The following is an 8,180-nucleotide window of genomic DNA, read 5'->3' as shown; positions in this document are numbered from 1 at the left end:
GAGTTCAAATGTTGTTGTAAAAATCCAAATAAACTAATCAGCCCAGAGAAGCAGTGTTCGCTCATGTTATGGGAAGTATTCATGGACAAGTATAAATTATAAACTATTATAATTGTTGCTTTTTAGAGTTAATGAAGAAGTGTTTTCCTTTTTTCTCTTATATTGGAATTATTGCAGCTGGATGAAAAAAAGAAAACAGTTAGTCTATGCACTGTCAAGAAATCAAGATAATGTTGTGTGCTCTGTTCACCCAGATTATTAACAGAAGGAAACACACAGTCTGGAGCGTGCTCATCAAAACTCTGTCCTGCAGAAGCCGAGAGGGCCTTTGTTACACAATGGAGCAGAATAATTTTTTGAGTCTTTAGTTTGTGTTTTGCGCCATGCACACCTCAGTAGTTCCAAGAAGGCAGCCAAGATCTTAATATCTTATAGGGCACAGAGTGGGAGCTGCTTGGATTTTACGGCTCTTCCTGACTCTTGTTAAAGTTTATGCTCACTGAAGAGGTTCATCCAGGTGACCTGGAGGCAAATGGGAGAACTGGGGTACGTACCTTCTGGGCAGCAAAAAGGAAGAGGAAATATTTTCTCAATATTGGGAAGAGGTCAGGATTCAGAAAATCTAGTGAGACACACAATCTGACAAGACAAGGGAGGGTCTGTGTGATGCACCCAAAGTGTGTAGACACTTGGACCCCAGTCCTTTCAAAGAGTCCTGAACACCAAGCCTGGACTAGAAGCAGTGGAGGTGCAGGGTCTAAAAGGACCAAGCTAGCTGGACAATGGCCATCTTTGTATTATCCTGTGAGAGCCAATGATCAATGACCAGAGGGATCTCCACCTATGCTTTGTACCATTTAGGATCCGGAACCTTTGCACCATGTTGGGAAAGGAAAGTGCTAATAAATAATTAGTTTTAATTCCTGCCAGCCCAGAATTATGATGAGATCTTAGATTTGGGATTAAGTGGATTTAAAGAAAATAAAGATGTGCAATAGTTTGTGTTTGTTTATTAATCCACACAGGCTACTTAAAAAGCAATCATGCCAATAAAAGTGGTTATGAAAGCAACCTATATCCATGCTGAAATACTAACCATCCTTCATATCTGCACAGCTTTGTACATTTGGTAAGGTCTTTTCACATGCATTATCTCATTTGATCCTCATCGAGTTAGGAGGGTTGTCTCCCCTCCCCTTTCTTCTCCTCCCCACCCCTTGTTAAGAACAAGAGGAAAAATTTATTCAACGCTTAATTTAAAACCACCTATGCAAAGTTGTCCTTTGTAAGATGAATTTCACAGAACGCACAGCCAAGGATGAATTCACTTAAGGAGTTGCAATTTAGGCTGCCACCCAAAAGTGGTAGTAAGTCATGGACAAACTTTCTCATGAAACAGAGAAAAACAGAACAAAACAAGGAAATACACACCTGTAGGCATATTTGAGAAAGAAAAGAGATTATAACACTTTGCAATGCCTTCTTGCTATTAGAAACAGTTACCTTTCTTAAAACAACTCAACAGGTATACAGTTTATTTAAAGAGTATTCTTTTAGTGCTAAATTCTAAAGCCAAAGAATTTAACTGAGGTTACCTCTGAGGAAAATTAGAGTTGGGAGAGTGAAGTAGTTGAGACTTTCATTTTCTACTTTGTACATTTCTATATTTTTGTATTCGTTACAGTGAAATGTATTCCTTTTGTAATACATTGTAATTTGAAAAACTAAGAGCTTTTTATTCAAATGAATTCTAATATCTAATTAGATTATTTTCCTCTTTATCACAAAACATCATTACTGGTTCTGTTTTATATATCTTACAGGGATTCAAAAAGAGAACTTTCATTTATTTCTTTTAATTGTTCACTTTTGTCACAAAAATCCCTGCCCTGGCTGTCCATGCCCTCTAGGCCAGGAATTTCCAACTGGCAAGAACACCAGGCAAGGACTCGGAACCAGCGTCAGAATGAAGAATTCATTCTCCATCAACCTGCGCCATCTGGTGAGTGTACAGGGCTGAATGCACCTACCATTGATTTTTCAGGCATCCTCACAGCAAACAGGTAGTAATCTAGGAGAACAGGTTTTTCTTTGTTTCTGTTTTAAAGCTGTAACAGAAAAAAAAATTTTTTCCAAAAGGCAAATGCATTTTGATGTCTGCAAAACTTACTACAAATAATAAATATCAATAGCTGCAAACACATAATTGTCCTTATAAGGAAAAAAAATGTTTCCATAATGGTGGGATGGTGGGGATTCATATTCTTAGAGTTAGTTAGAAGGATACACAACAGCAAGAGCCACTAATTTGACTTGCTTCAAAGTCCCAGCAGCCTTTTTAACTACTGGCTTTGACTTCTAGAACCTTAACTCTCCTTTTTTTATGAGTAAGAACTTGTCATAGGTAAAGAGAAGATTGTTTTGTCTTCCCAACCCTCTGATTTAAGATCTTTCTTTTGTTCCTTATTATTAGTAAACACACAATTTCCCTTAGGGAAAATAAATATCCATCTTAGCTATGGCTTGACTTCCACAATCTCATTCCCTAACATTTCATTTCCACATTCTTTTTCTTTCTGAGGCCCTCAACCATCCTTCACAAATGTCTTCCAGGTTTAGACATGGTGGCTTCATTTGCAAATACTGGTCATTTAAAAAATTTTTTTATCTTCATTATCCCCATAGCAACTGACTTTAGAAAATTCTACAGAAAGTCAGAAGATACCAGATCTTTTAACTGAAAAGAACATTTTGAACAAAATTAATACAGGAAAATAAGCTGGTTTCATTACCACACCCTTTGCCTTTCACTTATATTTGTAAAATAAAAATTATTTTAAAAATGTCAACTCAGCTAGATAGAATTGGTTGGGTATTCTGGTACTTGTAAGTTATTAAAGGACGTGTACAATTTTAAAAGATGCAGTCTCACCCATTTTAAAGAGCAATTTTTCACTTATTCACTCAATAAGTGTTTATGGAGTTTGTGAAGAACTGCTTGAAGCTTTTAAAGATTGAGGTAACGATAAAACTCAGAACTACCCTGCTGCACCTGCAATAATGCTAGGTAAACATTAAAAGGTAGTGCATAATTAAACATCGAAAGTATAAAACAGCCCTGGAGGCAATCAGGGGGGAAAAAAGAAATCATCATTTTCAGTTGATGTAAGGAGAAGCTGAACTCTGAATTGGGTTTTGAGAGATAGGCAGGATTTCAAAGTTGAAAGAAGCAAAAACATTATTCCAGGCATCATTCTAAAATTAGAAGGCAGCATGAATATTTATACGGAGGGTAAGTCTAGGCTGTTTGGAGACATAGGGAGTAGATCAGTTAGGCTAGAGACTAAATTGAGGCATTCAAGAGAGAGCTGAAAAGCGAGAAGATAAGACAGGTGTAGAAAGCCTTGATGGTCAGCCTGGATTTTATCTCATAGGTGATAGGATTAACTAGTTAAAATAAGAAATTAATCTAAAAGAAATTAGGAAGAGTGATCTAAAAGAATGATAGAGATGACTTGAGGTTCAGACTTTTTCCCTGCCTTATTTTCCCTTCCTCCATTTTCCTACACCACTTTCAGCCAGAGTGATCTTAAGGATGGCACAATTCTAATTGTGCAATTTTTAAATGTCATTCTCCTACTTAAAACAGTTCAAAAGCTTCACAGCAACTTTCAAAATCCTACCAACGTAACATATGGCCTTTAAGATCTGGCCCTAGCTTGCTCTCCAGACTTGTCACTTACACAATAGGCATCATTCAAACCCCTTTTCCATTGGACTGAAACTCGCCTTCATTCTTCCTGCCCCTTTCCCTTTTTTGCCTGGCATATTCTTAACTCATCCTGAGGTCTCAGTTTAGACGTCACTTCCTCAAGGAAGTCTCTCCAATCTTCTCAAATCCAGATTACGTTCCCTGGCATAATGCATCTCTATGACAGCATTTAGGACCTGTATCCTTGTCTGTGACATACTCTCAGGGGAGAAGTAGTTTCCCCACCACCTACCAAAGGGCCAGGAACATAAGAGATGCTCCAAAGTATTTGTTAAAGAATAAAAAAGGCAGAAGGCAGGAAAAACATAGGAATCTATAGCAGTCAGAAAGTCATAAAGTAGGAAGATTTGGCCATTAAATTCAGGGGTAGGCACATGGCAATGAAAAAGAAAGAATGAATGGAGCACAATAAAAAGAAAGCTAAGTGGATGGTTCACAAGTGTGAATTCTGAGTTGACGCAATTTGGTATATATAATTAGGAGATTCATCTAGCTCAGTGGTTTCCTAATCCTGGCTGACCATCAGAATCATCCAAAAATCAAGAATAATTTTTGTTTTTGATATGCTTTAATTCCCCCTGGTCACTGTCATAACCACTAACTGATGTTTAGGTATTATTTACCTGGATGTCCTGTAAGGCCACATTAACGCTCTAATTTAACCAAGATAACCACAAACAACTGATAGGACTTGATAAGTAGCTGAATGTAAGAAAAAGGATGCATCACACTCAATTTTTAGGTTAATTGACCTAGTCACAATTTATATATAAAAAGGCAGTAAATAAAATACTTGCTTATTAAATGAAATAGGGAAGCAGGAAGAGGGAGCACATTTTATGAGAAACGGTAGATTTGATGTTGGCCCTGAGTTTCTCAACTGACATTCTACCAATTATTTGTCCTTCAGGGCTGTATCAACAGACCACTCTTCTTTCTTGCCTTAAGCATATATTTGTCCTTGGCGTTGCTGTTTTGATTATTTTAAACATTATCTCTTCTTTGGGTTACAGCACCCAATTTCTCTTTAAAAAATTCCCCTTCCCCATGTTGTATACTCCTACATGGACTATAAATCAGGTCTTGCCCTCTCTTAGCTAAGACTCAATGAGACTCCTAGACCTTGAAAACTTGAGCATCCTAAGTGCAGAAAAATCAGTTGGTGCTCATCATTCTTTCAGTGGCACTAAATTCCTGCTTCCTAGATCCCTGGACCACCTTGGTTTCTGTCTCTTTAACGAGGCCTTGCTCTCAGGCCTTTTCATTCCTTCTAAGAACTACCCAGTATCCTTCTAATAAATCCCCATTTTATCTAATAAGCTATTATCAATGCCTGGTACTTGCCAACAACAAAATAACAGAAGCTAACACAGAAAGGAAAGAAGGGAGGGAGAGAGGGAGTGTGGGTAAGGCAAGCCATATAAGTCATTTTAAATTTTCTAGCAGCCATTTTAAAAAAGAGACTGTTGACATTACTTTTAATGATAGGTTTTATTTAAACCACTATGTCCAAACTATTACAATATGTAATCAATATGAAAAAATATTAAGATGTTTTACTTTTTTCTCTCCAAGTCTTTGAAATGTGGTATTTTACACTTACAGCCCATCTCAATTCAAATGCTAAACTTTCATAGGTTAAAGTAAAATGCAGGACTTCTAAAACAATAAAAGATGTATAACAGGAAAATATTTTATACTGCTAGTTTTTAAATTTAACTAAAATATTCAGTTCCTCAGTCACATTAACCACACTTTAAGTGTTTGGTAGCTACTTATGACTACGCCTACTGTACTGGGCTGAATAGCTTTACATATAATTGGCTACAAGAGTGAAGAGGCTCAGAACCTTTCCTAGATGGATGTAGTAGTCAGAAGGAATTGGAGATTTGTCACACTTCCCACAAATTTCATTACAAAAGGATTCAGAATTGTGAGAAGACGTATAGAAATCTCTCTTCCCCAAAATGATGTTTCCTTGGCTGTGTAACTATTGTAACACAGGTTAACACATTATTGTGAGACCCAGCCTCTATTCTACAATTTACAATACTAGCATAGAGAGATCAGTTATTTTCCCTATCAGGGAGTTTAATTCAAAAAGTTAAAATTACATTATCACATACTCTGAAATCACTTCTCCTTCGTTACATTTTGATGGGTGCGAAGAGATTTTGAAGATTAGTTTTTAAGTATTTTCACTGCCAAATAAAAATGCAGAAATTTGAATAGCAGGTTGGAGAACTTGAACTTTATCTCTCAGATAATGACAGTTATTGTATATATTGGAGTAGGAGAGTCACATAATGAAGTCAGTGTTTCAGGAAAACAAATCAAAATCCAGTGTGCAAGTAGACGGGTAACAACAGAGGTCCATAGGGAAGGCATGGAGCTTCTAGCATCCTTAGCTGGTGTACCTATACTCTTCTGTCAGAAATTATTTTCCTTTTACACTGAGAAGACATGTGCTCATCCTTCAAGATCTAGTTCAAAGTCATGTTTCCTGGATGCAGATGGCAGTCGCTTCTTCACCTCTGATCCCACAGAACTTCTCTCAAAATCCTGAATAAGGCAAATTCAGAGCAAGAAAGTGGAATAGTGGCTGCCGGGGGAAGGGGGAATGGAAGTTATTGTTTAATGGGTACAGAGGTTCCATTTTACAGGATGATAAGTGTTCTGTGGATGAATGGGAGTGATGGTAGCACCAAACTGAATGATCAGAAGGCCTTTCCCCAGACTAACTCCTTCCCTTTCAGCTCTCAGCTTCAATGTCACAGCTTTAAGAGTCCTTCCCCTTTCCAAGCCAGAATGGTTTGCGTGCCTTTGCTATACTATATCCTCTTATGAACCCTGCACTTTTTTATAGGGCTCTTATTACAATTGTAATCTATAGCTAATTACGTGGTATAATTAGTTTGCTAGGGCTTCCGTAACAAAATAGTGCAGACTGGGTGGCTTAAACAACAAAACTTGACTTTCTCACAGTTCTGGAAGCTAGAAGTTCAAGGTAAAGGTGTAGGCAGGTTTGGTTTCTCCTGAGGCCTCTCTTCCTCAGCTTTCAGATGAGCATCTTCTCGCTGTGTCCTCACATGGCCTTTCTTCTGTGCATGTGCATTCTTGGTGTCTTCCTGCATGTCCAAATTTTCTCTTCTTATAAGGATTGGGTTAGGACCTATCCTAAAGGCCTCCTTTTAACTTATCACCTCTTTAAAGGCCCTATTTCCAAATACTGTATAGTCACATTCTCAGACAAAATCCTGATGAATTTTGGAGGGACACAATTCAACCCGTGACATGTGATGACCTCTATTGTTCCCACTTGGTAAACTCTATGACAACTCTTGTTTTGTTCTCATTTAAGGACCTTCGCAGTTGCTAGTCCCTCTTTTCAGAACACTCTACTGCCAATTCTTCATAGAACAGGTTTTTCTCAACTTTCAAGCCTTAGCACGATCGTCTGGTAAGAACCATCCCAGACGATCTTATCTGAAGTAATCCCAAAAGTCACTGTCAGCTCATCATTTTCTTTCTTCCCCATGACACTCACCGGGCTGTCAGCTCCAGGAAAAGGAGGTCATGTGTTTCTCTGAACTACTGTAGCCCCAAGGTTAGCCCCGTGTCTCATACAGAGTTATGAATGAATGAGTTTCGATTACCGAGCTATAATTGTATTTAATGCAGTGAGAAAACCTCCCCAGGCAGGGCTACATTGTTATGAAGCTTTCTGAATCTCAGACCTCTGGCATGTTCCCTTAACCTTTCTGGGCCTCAGGCTCCTTAAACATATGATGACAACAATACCTTCTTCAGAGTTCTTATGAGGATTAAATAATACTCCTGTGGTACCCAGCACAAGAATTTGGTACGCAGTGCATGCTATCAGCTGAAATGCTATTAAGTTGGGTGCTTTCCAAAGTGTGGCGCCTGTGCATGGTGTGAGCAATGCTTAGGTGGTACAGACCATTGAAACTATCATCTTTTCAGTTATTTAGATGAAAATAAGGTTGTGTTCTCCCTCTCATGTGCCTCTCACGGTCTCTTGCTATTCTTCCCATTTAACAGAAAGATCATTTCGGTTCAAAGATGCACGCGGCAGTTAACAGGTGAGCTTAACATTGTTTTCCACTGTATTTCTGAAGCCAGACTGCCTGGGCTTGTACCCACCTCCCTCAGTGTGACTTTGAACACGTTAAGGAACCTCCCTTATACCTCAGTGTACTCAACTGCAACACGGGGATAAGAACGGGACCATCCCAGAGCTATCGTGAACCTAAAATGAACGATTTACACGTCAAGTGATGCAGAACATAGCCCGCCATCCATGTTAGAAACAGGTGAAAGAAACGGCCCAAGAGGGATGGTGTGGCCACCGTCTCAAAGGTCTCACCAGGACAACTGAGTCAACGAC

Source organism: Hipposideros armiger, unplaced genomic scaffold (assembly GCF_001890085.2).
Source record: "Hipposideros armiger isolate ML-2016 unplaced genomic scaffold, ASM189008v1 scaffold_19, whole genome shotgun sequence".
Taxonomy (NCBI): Eukaryota; Metazoa; Chordata; class Mammalia; order Chiroptera; family Hipposideridae; genus Hipposideros; species Hipposideros armiger.
Note: the sequence above shows the minus strand (reverse complement) of the source record.